General features: G+C 47.9%; 1 protein-coding gene across 3 annotated transcripts in view; it reads left to right on the top strand.

Annotated features, from left to right (window-relative positions):
- LOC119969657 (zinc fingers and homeoboxes protein 3-like) overlaps positions 1–27,172 on the top strand; it is an 82,160-nt gene that overhangs the window by 24,870 nt on the left and 30,118 nt on the right. The window contains exon 1 of one of the 3 annotated variants that reach the window (XM_038803592.1): positions 25,563–25,750. The exons of the other annotated variants lie outside the window; for them this stretch is intronic. The gene's annotated coding sequence lies outside the window, so the exon portion shown is untranslated. Of the gene's footprint in view, positions 1–25,562; positions 25,751–27,172 lie in introns of those variants that run through there. 3 annotated transcript variants of the gene reach the window in all.

Here is a 27,172-nt window from a genome sequence, read left to right as displayed (position 1 = left end):
GAGAGGTGGCAGTGCTAACCACTGTGCCACGGGCCACCCAGATGACCTCATTGAAACGTTTAAGGGCTCGGCAGGGTAGATGCTGAGAGGCTGTTTTCCTGGCCTGGAAGGTCCAGGACTTGGCATCACCAGTGCCCGAGAACGGAGATGATGAGAATTCTGTTCACTTTGAGTTATGTAATTTCAATAATTCTATACCCCAGGAGTGCTGTGGCTGCTCAGTCCATGAAGGGGGTGGGGTGGGGGAATGGAATTGAGGTAGATGATCAGCCATGGTCTTATTGAATGTGGATGCCATGATGTGGAGATGCTGGCATTGGACTGGGGTGGGCACAGTAAGAAGTCTTCCAACACCACGTTTGTTGGGAATCACCAGCTTTCGGAGTGCAGCTCCTTCATCAGGTGAGTGAAAGGGGCTGTTTAGCACAGGGCTAAATCGCTGGCTTTGAAAGCAGACCAAGGAAGGCCAGCAGCAATTCCCGTACCAGCCTTCCCAAACAGGCACCGGAATGTGGCGACTAGGGGCTTTTCAGAGTAACTTCATTTGAAGCCTACTTGTGACAATAAGCGATTTTCGCTTTTCATTTCATTCAAAAGGTGGGTTCCACAACCACATATATAGACACAGTCAGTGATGCAAAATGATATTTTGAATGCAAGTCTTTGCAGGTAATTAAGTCTTTACAGGTCTTGAGACAATTCACACCTCTTTCACCTGTGCTTATCCCTCTCTCCAGTCACACCGTCTGGACCTGTAAAGATTCACATTCAAAGTATCAACTTGCATCATTGACTTGGACTATATATGTGGTTGTGGAATCCACCTCTTCACTCACCTGATGAAGGAGCTGTGCTCCGAAAGCTAGTGATTCCAAACAAACCTGTTGGTCTTTAACCTGATGTTGTAAGACTTCTTATTGAATGATGTAATAGACTTGAGGAACCATATGATCTACTTTAGCTCCTGTTTCTTAGTTTTGTTGCATAGATGAGGGGGAAAGCAGAGGCCTAATCTTTGATTTAAAGAATTGTCAGGGTAAAAAGGGAAAATTATGCTTGCCCTTGATCAGCTAAGTAGTGGTGCTGATATGAGTTTCTGTTTAATGGCAACAGGCACAGCAAACGATTAAGAAATAGGACTTTAGGAGGGGATGGCATGGTGGTGCAGAGGTTAGCACTGCTGCCTCGTGGCGCCGAGGACCCGGGTTCGATCCCGGCCCCGGGTCACTATCCATGTGGAGTTTGTACATTTTGGTTGATATTTATTGTCACATGTACTGAAGTACAGTGGAAAAGTATTTTTCTGCGACCAAGGGAACGTACACTGTACGTACATAGTAGACAATCGAATAATCGACAGAGTACATTGACAAATGGTCCATCAACAAATTCTCCCTGTGTCTGCGTCACCCCAAAAACCTAAAGATGTGCAGGGTAGGTGGGTTGGCGACGCTAAATTGCCCCTTAATCCCTTCTTGGCCTTTTGGCTCCGATCTGGTATGTCTCTCTTGTGGGGACCATGAATTGGATTCGATTTAAATTTGAATTGGTTTTTGGAGCAGGCAAGGAGCTGGATTTGGGGTTCGCCCCTGACCACACTCTGAGCCCTGGCTTTGTAACTCAGAAAAAGTTTTTAAAAAATTGCCCCTTAATTTGCAGGAGTAGGCCCTGTACTGTGGGTGATGGTGAGGCATTCTTTCCCCCTTGCCAGTGACTACAGTTTAGGATTGGGCTTTATTTTTCTACTCCGATACTACTACTGTGGTTTTGCAAGGAGCAATACTCTTCTCTATTCATCCCGTGGCAATGAGCAGACATGGCGTTCAACTTGCAAATGTGCTGGGGCCGGGGGGGGGGGGGGGGGGGGGGGGGGGGGGGCGCAATGCAACCCTATGAAAATTGTGGCAGATAAAGACTTGACTGACCAGGAAGCCCATGGCTACTTCCAGAGCCATGTAATCTCCTGGGAAAGGGAGAGCAAGTGAGAGAATCCCAGGGCCAATAAACAGCTAAATACACCTGGGAAATCCTTCCCTGATTCCCCTCGGGCAACGAGAACCCGTCTAGGTGATCACTTGAATCACGTGTTTGTTACCCATTCATCCACTTGCTCTGTGTGATGATGTGATCACTGCCTGAATGTTGTCCAAACTTGATTCACACCCACAGGATATACAATGAAGATGGTAAAATAGTTTGTGCAAATGAGAACTGGCCACTGCAGGGTTGGGGACAGGTTGAAAATTTGCTCTGAGACCGTGTGTAATGGACGGTCTGGGTTGTGTCCAGTTTAAGTTAGAAAGTATGTTGAGCTGTGTCATTGGTAGACCCTTTATTTTCTCTCAGTTTTGCTTGTAACCTCAACAGTGTTTAAAAAACAATAATGCAATGGAAGTCTGGAATGGAGGTAACCCGCACTTTGACGTTTGAGTAATTTGAGAAGGAAATTTAGGGATGTGAACTTCCTCTTTTTTTTTCTGCTTCCTGGTGTCTGAGAAGATGCTTGGCCTATACTTATTACCCCGACTATCAGCCACCCCTCGCAGACACAGGCAGATTGTGCAAACTCAGCATGGACAGTGACCCGGGGGCTGGGATTGAAACCGGGTCCTCTGCACCGTGAGGCAGCAGGGCTAACCACTGTGCCACCGTGCTGCCCATAGAGCTGGACAGACTTTCATCAGGCAAGGGGTACAGGGAGCAGATAGGAAAACGGAGCTGAGACTACAACCAAATCATGATCTTATTGAAAGGCGGGGTAGGCTCAACGGGCCAAATGGCCTACTCCCTTTCCAATGTTCCTATGTCTGTTACAGTCAATAAAGAACAAGCTGTTGGCTCGTTTGTTAAATACTGCTTCACTGAATTGCATCGCACCTGATTTGAGTCTGTTTCTGGTCGGGGTAAAGGTAACTTCTATAAATGGTAGGCAAGGCGTGGCGTGACTGTGGGCCACATCTGTCTTCTGGATGAGGTTTGATGAATTAAAGGTATGAGCGAGAAATTTTATAGATTTTTGCCCCCAGTAGTTGACCCCACATTTTAAAAAAAAATGTTTTTTTATTTGTCTCTCCAAAGAGATTGCATGGGGATGGGAGTGTGTGTTTTGTGTTACAGAAAACATTGCAGTTGTGTGGCGCTCTTCTTCTCTGTCAGTGCTGCACAGCTGTATGACCGGGGAGAGATCCTTGCATTTATATGCCTGCTTCTAAAGCTCAAAACCGTCATACTGCACTCTTCCCTCTCGCTCCTTAACTCTGTTCTCTGCCAAATGTTCAGTTTAGTTAGTAACGATGCCAGCAGAGCTCAAGAATCCAGACTCCATCTGTGAATGGTTACAGGACTAGTCCAGCGAGGAAGCTGATTGATTTTACAACCAAAAATGATTTTGGACTGCTTGGCTGATTCACAGGCGGTAAACTGTGTTGTGTTCTGCTGCTCCGCATAACACTGGCTGCTACTTGATGCAGTCTTAACTAAAGGATGCTCCAGACTCTGAAATTAGTTCAACGTGTTTATTGAACTATTAACACAGTTCTCAAATGAATTTGACTCTCTGCTAATTTAACTGTAGTAACTCAGTCTAACTGTACCAGTTTGCTCTAAGCCACGTGATGGGGTGTGATGCTGCTGATCAACCCTGTCTAACTCTCTAGATGTCTGTCTGTGGAAAGAGGCAGGGTGTGAGTGCCTCATCCCTTTTATAGTGTTTATGTCACGCCCCCTTGTGGTGATGCCACCTCTGAGTGTCCTGACTGCCCATTGGTTGTGTCCTATTCTGAGTGTTTATTGGTTGCATGTTTGCATATCATGACAAACTGAACAAAAAAAAACACTTCACCCCACGGTATGTTCCGTGCAGAGTTTTAACATTAAGGTAACAGGACAAACTCACATGCTAGAAATCTGTAAGGAAAACCAGGAAATGCTGGAGATGATCATCAGCTGAAAGAGGAAATATTTCCGCTGATTTGGGCAAGGTGATTCAATGAGGCTTTTAAAAAAAATATTGTTTCCTAATTAAGAACAGCCTCATTTCATGAAAGCCCAATGTTGTCGGTGGTCAAAAGGGGCACGTTGGTGAAATTCAGTGAGTACTCCTGTCTGTGTAAATATGTTGGTTGTTGTAAATTTGGGCGCCAAATCTGCATTAAAATTCTCAGCCTTTCCTATTTGCTGGGCTTTTTCTTACTTTGCTTTTATGATTTACGGATGTTTCACCTGCTGAGGTCGGGACCTTTTTACAGCGTTAAAGGTGTTGTATAAATACAAGTTGTTGATTTGTAATGGCGACTATAATCCTTACTCAAATTCCAGTGCAGAGCTCCCAAGCTCCAGGTGACACTATGTTACTCTATAATTCTCCAGTAAAGTGCCTTGAACATTTTTGTATACTGATGGTGCAATTTTATTGCAAGTTGTTGTTTGTTGTGAAGAGGAACGTGGAGAAAGCTGGGGAAAATTGTCAAATCAGTCCGAATACAGGGCGACATGGTGTCCCAGTGGTTAGCACTGTTGCCTCACAGCGCCAAGGGCCCAGGTTCGAACCCGGCCCCAGGTCACTCACTGTCTGCGTGGAGTTTGCACATTCTCCCCGTGTTTTGTGAAAAAATATTTTTTTAATTTAAAGTACCCAATTCTTTTTTTTTCCAATTAAGGGGAAATTTAGTGTGGCCAATCCACCTAACCTGCGCATCTTTGGGTTGTGGGGGTGAGACACGCGCAGACACGGGGCGAATGTGCAAACTCCACACGGACAGTGGGCCGGGATCGAAACCGAGCCCTCAACTCCGTGAGGCATCAGTGATAACCACTGTGCGCCATTCTCCCCACGTTTGCGTGGGTCGCGTCCCCATTTCCCAAAGATGTGCAGGTTAGGTGGATTGGCCACGCTAAATTGCCCCTTAATTGGAAAAATAATAATTGGCTACTCTAAATTTATGAAAAAAAAGAGTGATGAAATATTGGTGGAGATATGTGAGTAAAAGGTTAGGCAGGGGACATTGCAAATATAAGGACCATAGGGAGAGTGTGTGCAATTGGAAATGGGCAACAATGAGTGATTTGGTAAGAGGCAGATGGATGCAAGATATTGCAGTGAGGGGGGGAGAGTCTTGAGACATAACAAGAGAAAGAGATCTGAGAGAATGTGTTTGGAGAGCTTGCATGTGCATGTCAAGAAAGAGATTGGGGTTACGGAGAAGGATATAGGGGTAAAAGAAATAAATACAGGTCTTGGGGCATACGAAAGAGATGCAAGGATAGATGTCAGCGAGGTCACAGTGGATAGAGCCACAGGAGATGTGCTGGTGTTAGGGGAATATATTTTCAGTTCTGAAGAAGGGACATATTGGACTCAAAATGTTAACCCTGTTTCTCTCTCCAACCTCTGTCTTTTCCAGCACTTTGTTTTTATTATGCGTTTATATATTTTGTCAAATTAGCTACATCATTCTTTTTGTTTTCTTTTCATTAAAATTTTAGAGTACTCAATTAATTTTTTCCAATTAAGGGGCAATTTAGCATGGCCAATGCACCTACCCTGCACATCTTTGGGTTGTGGGGGCGAAATCCACTCAGCCACGGGGAGAATGTGCAAACTCCACACGGACAGGGCTGGGATCGAAATTGACCCCGGCGCCTTGAGACACCAGTGCCAACCACTGCTCTGCCGTGCTGCCCTTTGGCGACATAATTCTAATCAGTACATTTGTTTCTTTATCAATGTGACTGTCGGGCCCAATTATTGTATTATATTCTTGTAACTGTAGTTGCTCTAGGTTGACTAGCAGCTGGAGGTTTGTGTGGAGCTTTCATCGAATATATTGCCATGATCTGCTCTGGTAATCTTGTGTATGGTGGGTGTTGTCCACACCAACCATTTCCTAATTTCACATCACTGGAGCAGAACTCCAGTGTGGATTAGATCACTTGAACATTCAACTGGTGACTTAATCCAGTGTGACTGTGGATGTTGTCCCTTGCTCTGTGCATTACATCTTCAGCAGTAACATAAACGGGTACCGTTGACACTTCTGACCATTGGCCTTCAATGAAGTGCCTTTCTTTAGCGGGAGGTCGTAGATTTAACCTGAGTACAGCAGCGGCCACTGCTGCTCAGGAAATTTCCAGGTTTGCTCAAGGTCTGGGACAGACGTACCTCTCTGCTCCCCGGCCGTTGGCTTCATGACAGCTATCTGGGCGGCACGGTGGCATAGTGGTTGGCACCGCTGCCTCATAGCGCCAGGGACCCGGGTTCAATTATGGCCTCGGATGACTGTCTGTGTGGAGTTTGCACATTATCCCTGCATCTGCGTGGGTTTCCTCCGGTTGCTCCGGTTTCCTCCCACAGTCCAAAGATGTGCAGGTTCGTTGGATTGGCCATGATAAATTGCCCCTTGGTGTCCATGGATGTGCAATTTAGGTGGGTTTACGGCGATAGAGCAGGGGAGTGGACCTAGGTAGGGTGCTCTTTCAGAGGGTCGGTGCAGACTTGATGGGCCAATGCACTGTAGGAATTCTATGCATTTATAAAGTACCCTGAACAGAGCCCCCCCTCCCTGCCACTGGTGAACCCTGGCTGCAGCATGCGCCAGTGGCAGTACATACCATCTGTGAAATGCACTCAGCATCTTGCAGAGGATTCTTCGACAGCACATTCCAAATCCGTGACCGCTACCACCTGGAAGAAACAAAGGGCAACAGATGCATGGGAACTCCCATCAGCTGCAAGTTTCCCCTCCAAGCCACATGCCATCCTGACCTAAAACAGCTCCTTCATTGTCGTTGGGTCTGGGCACTGAGGTCAATTGAAAATTCTCACTGGTGCCATATCAACAAATTGAGCGGAGACTTTACCTTGAAATTTGTGGGTAAATTCTGTTTTGAGTTCTTTCACCTCCTTTCTGTGGAGGCATCACAGCTGAATTTGCTCCTGTTGTGTGAATTCCGAGCGGGGCTCACATGGTCGTGGCTGGAGCTGGGAACCCTGATGCAAATTTGCTTTCTGTTTTAGCCTGGGGCACAGAAGCCTAATGTACTACCCCAGGTGGGACAAACCTGCTCCCTGTAGACAGGGAATTGAACCCGGTCTGCATTGCTGAGCTTGGGGAGCTGCCCTACATTTTTATTTTTAACTCCGCGTTACAGCTTCTATAATGTACACGTGTTAGAATTTGAGAAATATTCTCAACATGGCGCAACCATGCGGCTGTGTGAAAGCAGAAAGGCGCTCTCTCTCTCGCTCTCTCTCTCGCTCTCTCTCTCTCTCTCTCTCTCTCTCTCTCTCTCTCTCTCTCTCCTGACGATCTGATGGGTTCCAGTCTATGCGATGGTACGCTACACAGACCAGGAACTCCGAAATTGGAGGTGGCTGATATCAGCAGGAGCAGTAAGCAAAAGGCAACAACAATCGATCTCAATGAACTTGACCGAAGGAGAAAATGTGTTCACTCCTCGTCACTATCCAGAGATCCTTTGTGGAATAGTCCAACTATAAATGCATGCAGGCAGAGTGTTGTCTGCCTGTCTCTGTGTGAATGTTTTTCTGTGTTCACTGTATATCAATTGTGTTTGGGGGTGGAAGGCATTAATTGGGCTTTCTCTTGAGCACATATAAAGCAACATTGCTGGAAACACTTGCTGTTGAGTTAGGAGGTCTATACTTGTAGTGTTCCACTTTGTAAATAAATTAAGACTGTGTAAAGATTGGCGTCAGTATTATTCCTCACCAATTGGTTTTCCAGGAAAGAAATATCTGCATACATGCAGGTGTGACTGGTTGCTCTCTCTCTCTCTCTCTCTCTCTCTCTCTCTTTCTCTCTGTCTGCAGATGTGGCAGATATAACTGGACTCCATTACCATGTGTATTTAAACAACATGCTGACACAGAACCATCTTGTTTCCCAGCATGTTGCTGCTGAACATAAGAAATACGAGCACGATGAAGGCCAGCCGGCCTCACGAGCCTGCTCTACCGATCAATAAGATCTGATTGTGGCTTTAACTCCACTTTCCTGCCTGTCCTCCCATAACTCCCATGTCAACCAGAAATTTGTCTAATGCAACCTTGAATGCATTCAGTGACCCACAGCCTCTACTGCCCTCTGGGGAAAGAGGATTCGGAACACTAATGACACTCTTGTCAAAAGCCTCTTTTTAAAATAATCTTTATTGTCACAAGAAGGCTTACATTAACACTGCAATGAAGTTACTGCGAAAAGCCCTTCGTCGCCACATTCGGGTACGCAGAGGGAGAATTCAGAATGTCCAAATTACCTAATAACACATCTTTCGGGACTTGTGGTGGGAGGAAACCGGAGCACCCGGAGGAAAGCCAAGCAGACATGGGGAGAACGTGCAGACTCCACACAGACAGTGACCCAAGCCGGGAATCGAACCTGGGACCCTGGCTCTGTGAAGTCATAGTGCCAACCACTATGCTACTGTGCTGCCCCATAAATGGCTGTTACAAATGTAGATGTAGTTCCCACTATTCTTTGTAGTTTGAAATATGGATAGCGGGACTTCCGGTGGCGGCCATGGAGGGGGAGGTCACACATTTGATAGCTCCCGCCTGTAACGGACTTTTGGACCTTTTCCCCCTGTTTCTTTTTGGGATTTTATGGGATAAAGCAGTGAAAAGTAAGACAGTAAGGAGAAATCCCCCTCCGGTGTATGGAGAATTGGATCAGAAGTGGCCATGTGAGACGACAAAGTCCTATAAGGGAGACGCAAGCAGAGCTGGTAACACGGGACAGCATGGCGGAGGGCAAGGGCCGCGGGGAGACGGCACGGTGGTTGACGGAGCAGCTGGTGAAGTTTTTCCGAGGATTGCTTCGCCAAGCTGAAGAAGGACATGCTGGACCCGATTTAAGGCTTCGATTGATCAAGTGGTTCAGAATCAGGAAACCCACTGGAGAGCGATCCAGGAGGTCGAACAAAAGTTGTCCGAGCACGAGGAGTAATAACCGTGCTGGAAAGCAAGGTGGGGATGATGAACGACCGCCAGAAAAGAATGCAGGAGAAGCTGGAGGACCTGGAGAATAGGCCCAGGAGGCAGAATCTCAGAATTGTTGGCCTCTCTGAAGGCAGTGAGGGACCGGATGCGAGGGCCTATGTGACAGACATGTTGGAGAAGTTGATGAGGGCTGGGGAGTTCCCTCAGCCCCTGGAATTGGACAGAGCGCACAGAGCCCTCGCGAGGAAGCCCAGAGCGAACGGACCGCCGAGGACCATGGTGGTACGTTTTCACCGTTTCATGGACAAGGAACACGTTTTGCGGTGGGCCAAGAAAGAACGGAGCAGCAAGTGGGAGAACTGTGAGTTGCACATTTATCAGGACCTGGAAGCAGATTTGGCCAAGAGGTGAGCTGGGTTCAATCTGGGGCAAATACGACCCTCTTTAAGAAGGGGGTGAAGTTCTGGATGCTGTACCCAGCCTGCCTGTGGGTCACACATGAGGAACGGGACTTCTACTTTGAAACGCCAGACCAAGTATGGACCTTTATTAAAGAAATGAAGCTGGAGGTGAATTAAAAGACACTTAAGCCTTGGAGAAGTACTGTGGCAGCGATTTGTGGTGCTGGATTGTAAAAATTTAAGTAGCTCTATGTAATGGAGCTGTGTAGATGGTTAAAGGTTGATCTGTCTTGCAGGGACCTTGTTAGAGGGGGAGATGGGCTTTGAATTCAGTTCTGCTTTTTGGGTGACGTTTTTCTGAAGTTATTGTTTCTTCACTGTTTTTTTTCTGGAATGTGATGCTTTTAAAAACTTTATTCATCTGAGGGGGAGGGGAGGAGAGTACAATAGGGAGACAGACTGCTTGGTGCCAGGGGCAGGAGCTATCGAATCAGCATGGGTTAGCTGACTCTCGGAAGCGCAGTGGGGGGTGGACAGGTGTTAAGCTGGAGCTTGACTTGGGGGATTGGGTTTTTAGTGTTGTTGCTGGGGGGGGGGGGGGGGGGGGGGGGGGAGGGGGGGGGGGGGGGGGAACTGTTACTAGGGGACAAATGGGAGGTCAGGAATGGCGATCACCGGAGTGGGGACTCAGGGAAGCAGAGGGCGCGAGTTCGGGGCTGGCCTAAAAAGGGTGATGGTTAGTCCGGGGGGGGGTCCCGTCCAGGCTCATCACATGGAACGTGAGAGGACTGAACGAGCCGGTCAAGAGGGCTCGCGTGTCCGCGCATTTGAGGGAACTGAAGGCTGACGTGGCAATGCTACTAGAGACACGCCTAAAGAACGTAGTACATACAGTGCGGAAGGAGGCCATTCGGTCCATCGAGTCTGCACCGACCCACTTAAACCCTCGCTTCCACCCTATCCTCATAGCTCAATAACCCCATCTCACCTTTTTGGACACCAAGGGCAATTAAGCATGGCCAATTCACCTAACCTGCACATCTTTGGATTGTGGGAGGAAACTGGAGCACCCGGAGGAAACCCACACAGATACGGGGAGAACGTGCAGACTCCCCACAGACAGTGATCCAAGCCGGGAATCGAACCTGGGACCCTGGTGCTGTGAAGCCACCAGGTCACAGACTAGATGAGATTGAGGAAGGGGTGGGTTAGCTAAGTGTTCCACTCAGGACTGGACTCAAAGACCGGGGGGGGGGGGGAGCAGCGATCTTGATGAGCAAACAAGTGGCATTTGAGGCAGGGAGAATCGTGTCAGACAAGGGGTGTAGGTACATAATGGTGAGTGGGAAGCTGGAGGGAGTGCGAGTGGTACTTGTGAACATATATGCTCTGAATTGGGACGACGTGGAATTTATGAGGCGGGTGTTAGCTCATAGAATTTTTTTACAGTGCAGAAGGAGGCCATTCAGCCCATAGAGTCTGCACTGGCTCTTGGAAAGAGCACCCTACCCAAGCCCACACTCCCACCCTATCCCCATAAACCAGTAACCCCACTAAGGGCAACTTAGTATGGCCAATCCACCCAACCCGCACGTCTTTGGACTGTGGGAGGAAACCGGAGCACCCGGAGGAAACCCACGCAGACACGGGGAGAATGTGCAGACTCCGCACAGACAGTGACCCAAGCCGGGAATCGAACCTGGGACCCTGGAGCTGTGAAGCAATTGTGCTAACCACAATGCTACCATGCTGCGCTGGTAAGATCCCATACTTAGAGTCACATAACCTGATCATGGGAGGGGACTTCAACACAATCATTGATCCGGAATTGGACCAGTCAAAATCCGGGAAAGGGAGGAGGCTGGCTGCGGCAAAGGAATTGAAGGGTTTTATGGAACAGATGGGGAGAGTAGACCCATGGAGGTTTGCATGGCCGAGGACGAAGGAGTTTTCCTTTTTTTCACATGTCCACAAGGTATCCTCTCGCATCGACTTTTTTGTTCTGAGCAGGGCACTAATACCAAAGGTGGTGGATACTGAGTATTCGGCAATTGCAGTGTCGGATCATGCCTCCCACTGAGTGGATCTACGGGTTAATGTGGAGAGAGGGCAACGCCTGCTGTGGAGACTGGATGTCGGGTTGTTAGCGGACTAGGCGGTCTGTGGGTGGGTTAACAAGTCCATCCAGAACTACCTGATGATACAGGGGAGGTCTCTGCAGCAATGGTCTGGGAAGCTTTGAAGGCAGTAGTCAGAGGGGAATTAATCTTGATACGGGCCCACAGAGAAAGGGTGGAACAGGCTGAGAGGGATAGATTAGTGGAGGAGATACTCGGAGGTCTCGGACGCGGGGCTACTGAGGGAGCGGCGGAGGTTACAGGCGGAGTTTGGGCTATTGACCACAGGGAAAGCAATGGAACAGTTGAGGAAGGCAAGGGGGGGGGGGGGGGGGGGGGGGGGGGGCGATCTATGAGTACGGGGAAAAGGCAAGCAGAATGTTGGCGCACCAGCTCAGGAAAAGAGAGCGGCCAGGGAGACAGGTAAAGTAAAGAGTAGAGACGGGAATACTGTCCTGGACCCAGCGGCGGTGAACGAGGTGTTTCAGGACTTTTACAGTAAATTATATGAGTCGGAACCCCCAGCTGGGGTGGAGGGGATGAAGCAGTTTTTGGCGGTTCCCGGGGGCAGATGAGGACCTGGTGGAAGTGCTGGGAGCCCCAATTGAGATTGAGGAAATAATCAAGGGGTTGGAGGGCATGCAGTCGGGCAAGGCCCCGGGGCCTGACGGCTACCCGGTGGAATTCTATAAGAGGTTTTCAGAGAAATTGAGCCCACTGCTGGTGAGGACATTTAACGAAGCAAGAGAGAAGGGAGACATCGTCTCGTCTCCCCTCCCGCCCCCCCCCCCCCCCCCCCCCCCCCCCCCACCCGCAAGAATGCTGCAGGCCTCGATTTCTTTGCTCCGGATCCTTCTCCCGTTTCAGGATCAATGTGGGTCATACAGGCCGATTTCTCTACTGAATGTGGATGCAAAACTGCTGGCTGGATACTGGCCACAAGGATAGAGGACTGTGTACCGGGGGTGATAGTGGAAGACCAGACGGGATATGTTAAGGGCAGGCAACTCTAAGCCAATGTTCTAAAGCTTCTAAATGTTATTATGATGCCCTCAGAAGAGGAGGCGGAGGTGGTGATGCCCATATTGCCCCTTGCTGTCCAATGGTTAGGTCGGGTTTTGGAATTACCGGGTGGAGGAGTGGGCCTAGTTAAGAGTGCTCTTTCAGAGGGTCGGTGTGCACTTGATGGGCCGAATGGCTGACTTCTGCACTGTCGAGGTTTGATCATTCTAATAGGGGACTGGTTTAGAACAGGGCTAAATCACTGGCTTTAAAAGCAGACCAAGGCAGGCCAGCAGCACGGTTCAATTCCCGTATCAGCCTCCCCGAACAGGCGCCCGGAATGTGGCGACTGCCCTTTTCACAGTAACTTCATTTGAAGCCTACTTGTGACAATAAGCAATTTCTTCTTCTTCTTCTTTCGGGACTTGTGGGAGGAAATCGGAGCACCCGGAGGAAACCCACACAGACAGTGACCCAAGCCGGGAATCGAACCTGAGATCCCAGAGCTGTGAAGCGACAATGCTAACCACCGTGCCGCCATAACACATCTGCAGACATTTTTACAACATTATATTTATTTCTAAATTTTAATAAGTTTTTTTTTTTCAATTGAGGGGCAGCTTAGCATGGGGCCAATCCACCCTAACCTGCACATCTTTGGGTTGTGGGGAGTGAGACCCACACAGACACGGGGAGAATGTGCAAACTCCACACGGACAGTGACGCGGGGCTGAGATCGAACACGGGTCCTCAGTGCCGTGAGGCAGCAGTGCTAACCAGTGTGCCACCCTCACACCTGCAGATATGTATGTGCAGATGCATGCAGAGCTGGACTAGGCTGCCAGCTTTCAATGTATTCCTATGGGTTTCACGAACTTTGTCCGACCTTCTCAGGCAGTCAATTTGTTTGCCCCCCCCCCATGTAGGTACACCCATGGTGCTGTTAGGGAGCGGGTTCCAGGAGTTTAACTCGACGATGATGAAGGATATTTCCAAGTCGGGATGGTGTGTCGTTGGAAGGGGAGATTGCAGGTGATGGTATTCCCATGTGTCAGCTGCCCTCATGCTTTGAGGAGGTAGAGGCTGGAGGGGGAGGAGGGGACGGTGGGTGGGGTGGGGGGGGGGGGGGGGGGGGTGGGGGTGGGGGGGGGGGGGGGGGATTCAGAGTCAGCTCAGTTTTCCATGCTCCTGATGGTTACCAGAACTGGGAAGCCCGTGTGTGTTGACGTTGGATGACAACTGCATTGGCTGATAGTGTTTTTTGCCCATCCCAATGGCCAAAGTGGATGTCAATACCCCCAAGAGGTTCTTGCTCCGCTCATGAGGAATAACCATGCGGATATTTTAGATGGTGTTAGCAGTGGCTCAACTGGTGGCACTTTTGCTGCTGAGTCACACGGTTCAAGTCCCACTTCTTCTTCAGGGCTTGACACGCAAAAGTGAAGGCTGCGGAAGTGCGGCGCTGTGGGAGGTGCTGTCTTTCGAATGAGGCATTAAGCGGACGTCTCATCTGCCTGCTCGAATCAAGGCAAAATATCCCACGGTCCTATTCAGAAGAAGAGCAAGGCTGTTATCACCAGTGTCCTGCCCAATATTTACCCCCAATCAATATCACAAAAATGGACTGCCTGCTAGTTACCATATTGTTGTTTGTGGGAGTTCCCTGTTTGCGAATTTTCCCTACATTACTACAACGACTATGTTTCAAAAATACTTCATTAGCTGCAACGTTCTTTTAAAAAAAATTTAGAGTGCCCAATTCATTTTTTCCAATTAAGGGACAATTTAGCATGGCCAATCCACCTACCCTGCACATCTTTTGGGTTTTGGGGGCGAAACCCACGCAAACACGGGTAGAATGTGCAAACTCTACACGGACAGTGACCCAGAGCCGGGATCGAACCTGGGACCTCGGCGCCGTGAGTCAGCAATACTAACCACTGCACCACCGTGCTGTGCCTCTGCAACGTTCTTCGTGACTTCCAGTGGTTGTGAAGTGCACTGTATTTAAAAAAATAAATTTAGAGTACCCAATTCATTTTTTCCAATTAAGGGGCAATTTAGCGTGGCCAGTCCACCTAACCTGCACATCTTTGGGTTGTGGGGGCGAAACCCACGCAAACATGGGGAGAATGGCGAGGGCAGCACGGTAGCATAGTGGTTAGCACAATTGCTTAACAGCTCTAGGGTTCCAGGTTCGATTCTCGGCTTGGGTCACTGTCTGTGGGGAGTCTGCACGTTCTCCCCGTGTGTGCGTGGGTTTTCTCCGGGTGCTCCGGTTTCCTCCCACAGTCCAAAGATGTGCAGGTTAGGTGGATTGGCCATGCTAAAATTGCCCTTAGTGTCCAAAATTGCCCTTAGTGTTGGGTGGGGTTACTGGGTTATGGGGATAGGGTGGAGATGTGGGCTTGGATAGGGTGCTCTTTCCAAGAGCCGGTGCAGACTCGTTGGGCCGAATGGCCTCCTTCTGCACTGTAACTTCTATGAATGTGCGAACTCCACACAGCCAGTGACCCAGAGCTGGGATCGAACCTGGGACCTCGGCGCCGTGAGGTTGCAGGGCTAACCCACTGCGCCACCATGCTGCCCTTGAAGTGCACTGTATTAAATGCTTCTGTTCTATTACCATTTTCCACTCACGACTGGGCCCCTGTAATTTTAGTATTGTACTCCACCGTGGGAGGCGCGACTGATTTTAAAAATAATTCTTTAAAAAAAAATCAAGCAACTTGTTCAGTCATTGCATCAGAGTTAAACGGGCAAGAAAATGTAAATGCTTCCCACAATTAAAGGCCTGTGTTGTGCTATGCTGGCTGGCTGATGATGGTTTAAATGTTTGCCTCTGAACTGCTGCCTGTGCAAATTGAGCAGTCAGCTGTCCTCCTTTTTAAAATTGCTTTTATTCCCTCCGACAAGCTCTGGTTAACGACCAATTCAGAATTCTAGAACCGGGAGGCTAATCTGAAGTACCAGTAATCCACGTCCAGAAGAATAATGTGTGGTTTTCTGAAACGGGGAAACGAGTTTCCTTTTTCCTGTTCACCAAAGACACACAAAAGTCCTGATTTGAGGCGAACAGGCCTGAGCGTGCATTTGAGTTTCCTTTTGTGTTTTTTTCTTCTACACTCCCCCCCCCCCCCCCCCCCCCCCCCCCCCGGATGTGCTCCAGATATCTTGCCTCCTCTCCTGAAGGTGCTGCCTGCTGCTGGGCCCCGTTTCCATGGCTACTGATTGGCCATGTTACTGGAGCCTAGGGACAGAGTAGGGGGAGAGGGGGGCGTGCCGATGGAGGGGTAGGTTTGCGTTGGGGACATTATTAAATGCCCAAAACCCAGAGGCCTGCACTGTCCAGTGAATGGCAATTGGAAATGGGGACCACGATTGATTAAAAAAAATATATATATATTTCACTCAGCCTTTGCTGAGGTGGTGCTCACTATTTTTCGCCATGTGATTTTTTTTTTCTCTCTCTCTGCGGTCCTCCTTTTTTTTTAATGATGTGTTTGGCTAAAGTTACAATTAGAGCAGGGCTTTGAGCAGATATTCCCCACTGGCCTAATGGCCAGGCCCATCTGTCGGCGCTGTCTGCCTAGGGAAAGTCAATTCTGCGCAGATCGGACTGGGGGCACCTCCACCATGTCTGAATTGTTCAGTACCGCACGGCTTGGCACATGTCTCAAAGCACGCCTTTGAGAGGCCATGAGGTTTCTCGGGGGTCCTTCTACTTAAAACCACAGTCATCTTCGTGACGAGAGAATTTATATAATCTTATGATCTTTATTATTTTTAAAAAAAAATAATTTTTATTGAAATTTTTACAAAATATAAACACCTTAACTCTATTAACAAACAACCGCGGTAACACCCCAAGAACAATACCCCCCCAACTTCAAGAGCAACTTCAAACAAAAGGAAAAAGAAAAAAAACAAAAGAGCACCCAAACAACAAAAGGGAAAGAAATAGCACCTGCCACATCCCACAGACCCATGTACACAGTTTTTCCTCCCCCCCCCCCCCGGTTGCTGCTGCTGTCGGCCTATTTCCCTACCGTTCCGCCAGGGAGTCCAGGAAAGGCTGCCACTGCCTGAAAAACCCTTGTACTGATCCCCTCAGGGCAAATTTCACCCTCTCCAATTTAATGAACACCGCCATATCATTGATCCAGGACTCCACGCTTGGGGGCCTCGCATCCTTCCATTGGAGCAAGATCCTCCGCCGGGCTACTAGGGACGCAAAGGCCAGAACACCGGCCTCTATCGCCTCCTGCACTCCCGGCTCCACTGCCACCCCAAAAATTGCGAGTCCCCAGCCTGGCTCGACCCTGGATCCCACCACCTTCGACACCGTCCTTGCTACCCCCTTCCAAAACTCCCCCAACGCTGGGCACGCCCAAAACATATGGGTGTGGTTCGCTGGGCTCCCCGAGCACCTAGCACACCTGTCCTCGCCCCCGAAAAACCTACTCATCCTCGACCCAGTCATGTGTGCCCTGTGCAGCACCTTGAACTGTATGAGGCTAAGCCTCGCACAGGAAGAGGAGGAATTCACTCTCTCCAGGGCATCCGCCCACATCCCCTCCTCAATCTCCTCACCCAGCTCCTCTTCCCATTTACCCTTCAGTTCCTCCACCGAGGCCTCGGCTACCTCCTGCATTACCCGGTATATGTCCGAAATCCTCCCTCCTCCAACCCACACCCCCGAGAGCACCCTGTCCCGTACCCCACATGGGGGCAACAAGGGGAACCCCTCCATCTGCCGCCTGGCAAACGCCCTAACCTGCATGTACCGAAACATGTTCCCCGGGGGGAGCCCAAACTTCCCCTCTAACTCCCCCAAGCTTGCGAACCTCCCCTCCACAAACAGGTCCCATGATCTTTATTATTGTCACAAGTAGGCTGACATTAACACTGCAATGAAGTTACTGTGAAAAGCCCCTAGTCACCACATTTCAGAGGGCGAATTCAGAATGTCCAAATTACCTAGCAGCACGTCTTTCAGCACTTGTGGGAGGAAACCGGAGCACCCGGGGGAAACCCACGCAGACATGGGGAGAATGTGCAGAGTCCACAGACTGTGACCCCAAGCTGGGAACCGAACCTGGGACCCTGGTGCTGTGAAGCCACAGTGCTACCCATGTAGTTCATTTTGCTGTGTTGCTGTACTGAGAGAATGAATCATTGAAACTGGTAATGAAACATTTATTCACCTCTATTGTAATGAAACAGTTATTAACCTTGATTTGCATTTTGAAAAATAATATTCTTTTCTAGAAAACCGTGTTTTTTTTTTACTTGTGCATCTGAGCTGAAGAGGGCAAAGGGGGTGGTGGTGGTTTGGGGAGGCATTGAATGATGTCCGTGGAGGACAGGGTTCGCTGTGCCTGATGTTGGGGGAGGGGTCCGTTGCAAGGGATCTGGTGTTACTCGGTCTCCAGTGCTGGGGCGTTGTGGGGGGGGGGGGGGGGAGGGGTTGCTCCACTGAGTCTGAAGTTTCCTCTCCAACTCTGGGGCCACAGCAGGGGGTTTCGTGTGAGCTGAGCCGTGCCAAAATGGCTTGTCAGCCCCGAGGGAATGAGTTCAGGCAGGCAGCGCCTTCGACTGCATTCTGAACGGCTGTTCAAAGATGGTGCGAGTCTGCTAGGCCACAGCCTGGACCCAGGGTTATCCACCGAGCTGAGCAGAGAATGGCCAAAGCAAGTCAGAAAGAGAAACGTGCATACAGTCCACTATTAACGAGTTAACTCCGTGCTTAGAATATCCAATTATTTGAATTCGATGTAAATAAGACAGCAAATTGCAAATCCGACACAATTGGACCATTTGAACTAAGCAACTTTAATTTAAGAACGTACAAACGTCAAAAGAATCTGTCGTTCAAAAACCCCATCCCCCGACCCCCAAGCCCATTGCAGTTTTGCATAGACGATGCATTGCGTTCCACCAACTCTCAATCGGCTGCAGGATTGTTGAACATGATCAAATCATCTGCACAATTTTAAAAGTGCGAGACATCAATGTGCTCCGAAGATTACATTCATTCAGTCAGTTGTAGCAAAAAGACTTTGGGCTCGTTCATCTTTTTTGAAATTTTTTTTTCCAATTTAAGGAGCAAATTTCACGCAGCCAATCTACATATCCTGCATATCTTTTTGGGCTGTTTGGTGCGCGAGGGGGGGAGGTGTGAAGGGGGGTGGCGAGACCTACGCAGACATTGGGAGAATGTGCAAACTCCACACAAACAGTCACCCGGGAATGGGAACGAACCCAAGTCCTCGGCGCCATTAAGCAGCGGTGCTAACCAGTGCGCCACCGTGCTGCCCCCAAGCTCGTTTATCTCTTATTCCAGTTTTATTTCACTGGTTAATTCAAATCTCCTGTTCTGTATCATCGCACTTTCCTATCAGCATAGTGGAGATTCTGTATCGGAACAGTGATTTTTTTTTTTGTTGAAATTTAGCCCTGGTGTCTGCCATGGAAACATTTTCTCTACGTTTTTTGTTAAATGCCAGCTGTTCTACCGTTGAATTTGTAACCAGGAGGGAACCCAGCACTGAATATTTGAAAATCCAACTAAAATTAGGGATTTGCTCAGCACAGTTTTAGCTATAGGGCTGCATGAAGGTAATTTTCTGAGAATTCAGGTGAGCTACAGTTTTAAAACATGCAAATGTTCTGAGCATGTTGAGTATTCATGCTGGTGATGTGAGGATTGGTTGAATGCATTGATGCAGGGTGGGATTTTGGAGAGGTTTTTGAGTTACAAATTCCCCTGATGTTTGCACAGTCTATGCTTAACTTGAAGCTTCTCAGTTCAAATGGCCCGAGAATTCAATTTTGTTAGCACTAAGTTCCCACTTTGCTTGGCGCGCAGTGGTTAGCACTGCTGCTTCACGGCGCCAAGGACCCGGGTTCGATCCCGGCCCCGGGTCACTTTCCGTGTGGAATTTGCACATTCTCCCCGTATCTGCGTGGGTCTCACCCCCACAACCCACAGATGTGTAGGGTAGATGAATTGTCAATGCTAAATTGCCCCTTCAATTGGGGAAAAAAATAATTTGTTGAATGCAAATCATTGGATAATTCAATCTTTTTAAAGCATAAAGCAATTTCAGTTGTCAGTAATGGCTGTGTACACACGCTCCTATCTCTGGATGAAAGCAAATTACTGCGGATGCTGGAATCTGAAACTAAAAGAGAAAATGCTGGAAAATCTCAGCAGGTCTGACAGCATCTGTAGGGAGAGAAGAGAGCTAATGTTTCGAGTCCAGATGACCCTTTGACAATGCTCTGGTCCCTGTCTTGGTTTCTCTCTCTCTCTCTCCTACATAATTTGCACTCTCTCTTTCTCTCTAATCTATTTTCCCTTCCATTCCTCTCTTTTTCCCCTGTTTATCTCTGTCCTCTTTTCTCTCACTGGCTCTGAATCCTGCAATTGCTATTACCAGATATTTGCTTTTCTTCCCGCTTTCTCCCTGCATACACACACACACACACACACACACGCTCTTTTCTCTCTTCCACATAATACACACACACTTTTTCACCCCCACACTATCTTGCTTATCTCTCTAGACACTCTCCTCCCTCTCTTTCTTTCTCTCCCTCCCTCTCTTTTTTTTCTCACAAACACATGTTCTGTCTCTCTCTCTCTCTCTCTCTGTCCACCTACACCTTCTCTCCCTCTTTGGGGACAATTTTCAGCTCGTGTTAGCCGTCAGCGAGTTTTCAGTCTTGCCTGTCATGGTGGGGGAAAAAAAATATGGGAAAATTCTACCACAATTTCTTTCCCCATCTCCCAACACCTTCATCTCTCTCTCTCTCTCTCTCTCTCACTCTCTCTAGTCTGGGGGGAGAGGAGGGCAGCGATGTGGTTGCAGGGGAGATCATTCTCATTGTATTTCAGAAGTACGTCTGACTGATGAATTGTGCAGGAGTTGCCAGGTCATTGTGTGTCGCTGATAAATTCACTCTTGGCTCGGCTGAGGTAAATTCCAGGCAGCGTACACTAATACACTCCTCCAACTCTTTGCTTATAATTTATTTCCTTATCATTTCATCTCCACTGTCCAAAACGAGTTTCAAACCTACTGAAGCAGCCATGAATAGCCTCCAGGAGATTGTTGTTGACTTTTCTTTACTACGCTGTGATGTCATGTAAGTTGCTGCTGCCCCCAGTTAATATGGAAAGCTGGTAGATGTGTGTGCGTGTTGTGTTATATTATTCTTCTGCCCTTTTAAAAAAATCTCGAGTGCTTTTTTTTCCGCACTACTCATTATGGCGTGCGGGGCTATGGTATATAAATTGCATCTCGGTTCAAGGTTTTGGGCTCTCTTGCACCATCCACCCTGCTGTTCTGCTGTCAGAGGGATTCTGTACTTAATCCAAAGAATTTTAATTGCTGTAAAGCAATGGTCCACAAATTTTTTTCATCTGATGACCACCTACCAGTTCTACTCCACCCTTGCCACCCGCAAAAAAGAACTAATCAGAATCGATGTGAAGAATGGCTATTGTGTAAACGCTTGTGGAAGCTATAAATATTTTTCTGCTTTTTTGCACGACTACATTTTGGGCATTATTTTATTTGAATACGAGTAAATTATTCATGCCAGAAGCAAATGTGCAGATGTTTTAATTTTATAAACATTAATAATATAAGAAATTGCAACTGCTGGGCGGCTGGGTGGTGCAGTGGTTAGCACTGCTGCCTACGGCGCTGGGGACCCGGGTTTGATCCCAGCCCTGGGTGACTGACCGTGTGGAGTTTGCACATTCTCCCCGTGTCTGCGTGGATTTCTCCCCCACAACCCAAAGGTTAGGTGGGTTGGCCACGCTAAATTGCCCCTTAATTGGAAATAAATAAATAATTGGGTACTCTAAATTTATTTAAAAGAAGAAGGGGAGAAAATGAAATTGCAACTGTCTGGTGTGTTATAAGATCTTTGCGGAGAAACTAATACTTGCATCTATATTAGTCTCACAAAATTAATAGTGACATAAATCGTGCCCATAAAAATATATATATATATTTTTTGGCTTACGCTGATTATGACTCGTGCCACCCATGCAGGAGGCGCTCTTGTGTGATCATAGAATTTACAGTGCAGAAGGTGGCCATTCGGCCCATCGAGTCTGCACCGGCTCTTGGAAAGAGCACCCGACCCAAGGTCAACGCCTCCACCCTATCCCCATAACCCAGTAACCCCACCCAACACTAAGGGTAATTTTGGACACTAAGGGGCAATTTATCATGGCCAATCCACCTAACCTGCACATCTTTTTTTATTTTATTTTTTTATTTATTTAAAAAAAAATTTAGTTTACCCAATTATTTTTTCCAATTAAGGGGCAATTTAGCGTGGCCAATCCACCTACTCTGCACATTTTTGGGTTGTGGGGGTGAAACCCACGCAGACACGGGGAGAATGTGCAAACTCCACACGGACAGTGACCCAGAGCCGGGAACGAACCTGGGACCTCGGCGCCGTGTGGCGGTTGTGCTAACCACTAGGCCACCGTGCTGCCCACAACCTGCACATCTTTGGACTGTGGGAGGAAACTGGAGCACCCGGAGGAAACCCACGCGCACACGGGGAGGATGTGCAGACTCCGCACAGACAGTGACCCAAGCCGGAATCGAACCTGGGACCCTGGAGCTGTGAAGACATTGTGCTATCCACAGTGCTACCGTGCTGCCCCAGGGCAGGGACCAGGGTTCTGGCCTGTGCTCCCTTGACTCGGGCATGGCATTGTGTGTCTGTGATTTGAGTTCGGATCAGTCTGTGGACCACTAGGGAGGACCCTCGCGGTGCACATTCGGAGAGCCCCTCCGGTAAACAATGGCTTGGCTATTACATCCTTAGCTGGTTGGCTTAGGGGAAAGAGAGGCACGTGCCAATGTTAAAATTAACTACTACGATTAACGCGCTCACTCAAAGACTAGTTCTTCATCTTTACCCCCCACCCTCCTGGACTCCCCTCCCCCACCCCACCCCTCCATTAAAGAATAGATGCTTGCTCTCAGTTGTGTGCCCCCCCCCTCCCCTTCCCCAAATTTCTAAGCACTATTTCTGTGCTGTATACTGTGTCATCTTGCTGAAGACAAATTTATTTTCTTAAAATATTAATTTAGAGTATCCAATTGAACAGGATGGGAATAGAGGGATACGGACCCTGGAAGTATAGAAGATTTTAGTTTAGACGGGCAGCATGGTCGGCTCGCGTGCTTGGAGGGCTGAAGGGCCTGTTCCTGTGCTGTACTTTTCTTTGTTCAATTCAATTTTTTTTTCAATTAGGGGGCAATTTGGCCTCGCCAATCCACCTCCCTTGCACATCATTTGGGTTGCGGGGGGGAGACGAGGGGGGGGGGGGAGACCCACGCAGACACACGCAGACACGGGGAGAATGTGTAAACTCCACACGGACAGTGGCCCGGGATCGAACACTGGGTCCTCAGCACCGCAAGGCAGCAGTGCTAATCACTGCGCCACCGTGCTGCCTGAAGGCAACTCTCTAAGCACTATCTTGTTGAAGGCAGTCAATTACACCAGGACCTAACCCACTCATGATACATGGGCAAGGCAACCGATTTGGAAAAACTAGTGAGGCGGCACAAGAAATGAGAGAACCCATTTCGTTGGTGGGTCCTGGAGAGCCTGTTGAACAACATTTCAAAGCAGTCAGGCAGCAATCCTGCCTGTGTTAATTTATTGTGCTGCAACCAAAAAACAAGACAATTCCTTTTCTTTTTTTTTCTTTAAGTTTCTATCCAAAGGAAATACATTTTCATTTTCAGTTTAGCTGGAATGTACTGAAGCAGGATTTGTAAGATGTGGAAGTTGTCCCTGGAGATGGCGGGCAGCAATACATTACTGTCAAGGGTCAGGATGACACACCACTCTTAGGATCTGGAAAGAAGTCTTGAGGAACCATCATGGCTTCAAAACGTGGATCACGCTAAGGTGAGGATATGGCCCTGTCTTCTTTTTTTAAAATAAATTTAAGAGTACCCAATTCATTTTTTCCAATTAAGAGGCAATTTAGCGTGGCCAATCCACCTATCCTGCACATCTTTGGGTTGTGGGGGCGAACCCCAGGCAAACACGGGGAGAATGTGCAACCTCTACACGGACAGTGACCCAGAGCCGGGATCGAACCCGGGACCTCGGCACCATGAGACTACAGGGCTAACCCACTGCGCCACCGTGCTGCCCGATATTGCACTGCCTTGATATGGGATGAAAGATCCACATGGGGGATGGAGCCTTGAGATAGTAGCAATATCTTTAAAATGCTGTGGGTGCACAAAAAGATGAATGATCAAGGGCAGCATGGTGGTGCAGTGGTTAGCACTGCTGCCTCATGGCGCCGAGATCCCAGGTTCAATCGTGGCTCTGGATCACTATCCCTGTGGAGGTTGCACATTCTTCCCGTGTTTGCGTGGGTTTCGCCCACACAACCCAAAGATGTGCAGGGTAGGTGGATTGGCCACGTTAAATTGCCCCTTAATTGGAAAAAATGAATTGGGTAATCTAAATTTTGTGGGAATGATGTTGTAGGGGAAGTTATTCTTAAATACAAGAAACACATGGACAGAGAAATGCCTAGAAGGTGGTAGCAAGGGAGTTGGTGCAAGTTGAACGGCAGATAAATGCAAATGACATTATACAGAGAATTATATTGCAAGAAATCATTTTCATGCTTTAAAATGATTTAGTCTTGAACCACATTGCAGGTCTATTACGAGACTTGGAAAAAAGAAAAGGCAGAAATTAGAATAGACGGTGACTCCATTTTTTTCTTTATGCAAAGTTGGGGTTGTTCTCCTAAGAGAAGGTTGAGAGGGGATTTGATCGAGGCATTCAATATCATGAGAGGTCAGGACAAAGCAGAGGGAGAGAAATTTCCCATTGGTGGAATGATCGAGAACCAAAAGACACTGATTTAAGGTGAATGGCAAAAGAACCAAAAGTAACATGAGGAAAAGCTTTTTCTTTAAACACAGCGAGCGGTTAGGAAATGGAATGCACTGAGCGTGTGGGAGAGGCAGATTAAACCATGGTTCTCAAAAGCAGTGTTCATCAAACTTTTTTTTCCCGAGGACACATTTTTACCAATCGGCCAACCTTCGGGACCCACGCCGGCCGACCTGCGCGACCCACCATTTTCTCTTGCCTTGTTTGCTGCTGACAAAAATGGAGGAAATGGTTTTGGGTCCCTTTGCCCTCGTACACGCTCCTCCAATGGAACCTGTTGGAAGAAGGTGAAACCTTCCAGTGTCGGAAAGTATGGAGTCTTCATCTGTCCAAAGTTCTGCATTTTTTTCCTGTTAAATTTTATCAAATAAAACCCCCCCCGAACTTGTAAAAAAAATAAAATGAATAAAATAAATGAAAAAAATAAAAATTAAATGAATAAAATAAATGAATAAAACCCCCCGAACTTGTAAAACAAAAAGCTGCGACCGTTTTTTAAAAAAAGCAGCCGCACGGCGCATGTGTGTCCGATCATCAGCGCGCAAAGCATGCATTTACTGCAAAACATGCATTTTGTTTTACATGCTCGCGGCCATTTTGAAGGCTGCTTGCAGCCAGCGTTATTAACAGCCGGCTGTTGCGCGCAGATTTGCGCGACCGGGAGTGCCACGACGGATGGCTCTCTGACCCTCCTGACACCTGGGGGTTACGCTCCCAAGTTTGACAATGCCTGCTCAAAAGGATGATTCTCCTCCTGAAGATGATTCTCTTGAAGATAGAATTGATCAGGACTGGAGGAGAGTGGGGCTAGCTGAGTTGCTCTTGCCAGCACGGACATGACGCACTCTGTCTGTGTTGTAACGATTTCATGATTCTAATATGGAGGGAGACTCTCCAAGATGAGAGTCCTGAAAAGGTTAAGAGGATCACCTAGTATATGACATGCAATTAATGCATTTGATGATTTGTGCTTCTTTGCATCGAATATGCCTTTACACATTGATATTGTACACTAGTAATTAATTTGTCTAATTCTGCAGTTCCCAAAGAATATTTTGTCTCTGTACTCATTGTATGCTATCTTCTGTCTTCAGAGTGAAGAGAACTTGGTCTTCAGGGCATGCCACAGAAGAGGCATTGACAAGAACACCAACCATCACTACATACACCAATCTAATCTTGCACAAACATCAGCCCAGATACAGCCATTTATCAACAATTATACAAGGATGGGGATGAAGAACCATTTAAAAATCACACAGCAATGCGATTGAAGAATTAGCAGAAGGGCAGAGGTTGCCATAATTTTTTAAAATATAAATTTAAAGTGCCCAATTCTTTTTTCTCACCAATTAAGAGCCAATTATCTTTATAATAATCTTTATTATTGTCACAAGTAGGCTTACATTAACACTGCAATGAAGTTCCTGTGAAAATCCTCTAGTCGCCACATTCCGGCGCCTGTTCGGTAACACAGAGGGAGATTTAAGAATGTCCACGTCACCTAACAGCACGTCTTTCACAACTCGTGGGAGGAAACTGGAGCACCCGGAGGAAACCCACGCAGACACGGGGAAAACGTGTAGACTCCGCACAGACAGTGACCCAAGCCGGGAATTGAACTTGGGACCCTGGAGCTGTGAAGCAACAGTGCTAACAACCGCGTTTAGCGTGGCCAATCTACCTACCCTGCACATCTTTGGGTTGTAGGGGTGAGACCCACACAGACACAGGGAGAATGTGCATCCACATGAGAACCCACACGGACAGTGACCCGGGGCCGGGATCGAACCCGAGTGCTCGGCACCGTGCGGCAGCAGTGCTAACCACTGAGCCACCGTGCCACCCCCATTCCGGACTTGATTTATTTTAAAACAACAACCGTGACTTTTTTTTATCCCGTATTTATTTTTATACTGAATTCTAATTCTCAAACCGCCAGTGTGGAATTTGGATTTATGCTCTTTAGAATGTAATTTCACATCTACCCCCAATCTAAAGCATTGTTTTATAACTTGTATTTATAATATTATATTATCATACCCTCAGGATATATGCACAGTTCTTTTTCCAAGCAGCAGATTCATTATTTAAAATTTAGGTCACTGCTGTTTGTCGGCAAATGTTCGTCTGCTGTTCATTCATGTCTTGTACACTAGCAGAGATTAGGGTTGTGCGGAGGCAAGGTTGCAACTCCTGTCCTGCCCTGTCGTGTCGTGTCCTGCTGGTAACCACTCCTGCCAGGGAACCTGCTGTCACGGTGTGTCACACCTGTCTGTCTTGCTCCATCCTCACCCATCCACTGTAATTTGCCTATAACCACTCTTTTTTTTTTAAAATACATTTTTCCAATTAAGGGGCAAATTAGCCTGGCCAGTCAACCTTCCCGGCACATCTTTGGGTTGTGGGGGCGAGATCCACACAGACACGGGGAGAATGTGTAAACTCCACACGGACAGTGACCTCTTGCAATTTCGAGCACATCTGTTGCGTATCTGGAATTTTAAGTGTATGCTTAGCTTCCACATTTCAAAGGCCCCTGCAAATCTTTTCTTCGGAGTGGGTGGAATGTAGCACCTTCTGGGTTTTTTCCTTGTTACAAGCTTGAGTTTTCTTGGCGTCAACACGTCCTTCATCTTCACAAAATTACTTTTAGCTCGCTCTGTCCTCCTTCTAATGCTGGCATTGCATCGACCGTCTTCTGCTATCTTACAGAG

The sequence above is a fragment of the Scyliorhinus canicula genome, chromosome 7 (genome assembly GCF_902713615.1).
Source record: "Scyliorhinus canicula chromosome 7, sScyCan1.1, whole genome shotgun sequence".
In the NCBI taxonomy this organism is placed as follows: domain Eukaryota; kingdom Metazoa; phylum Chordata; class Chondrichthyes; order Carcharhiniformes; family Scyliorhinidae; genus Scyliorhinus; species Scyliorhinus canicula.
This window is presented reverse-complemented; position numbering and strand designations above follow the sequence as displayed.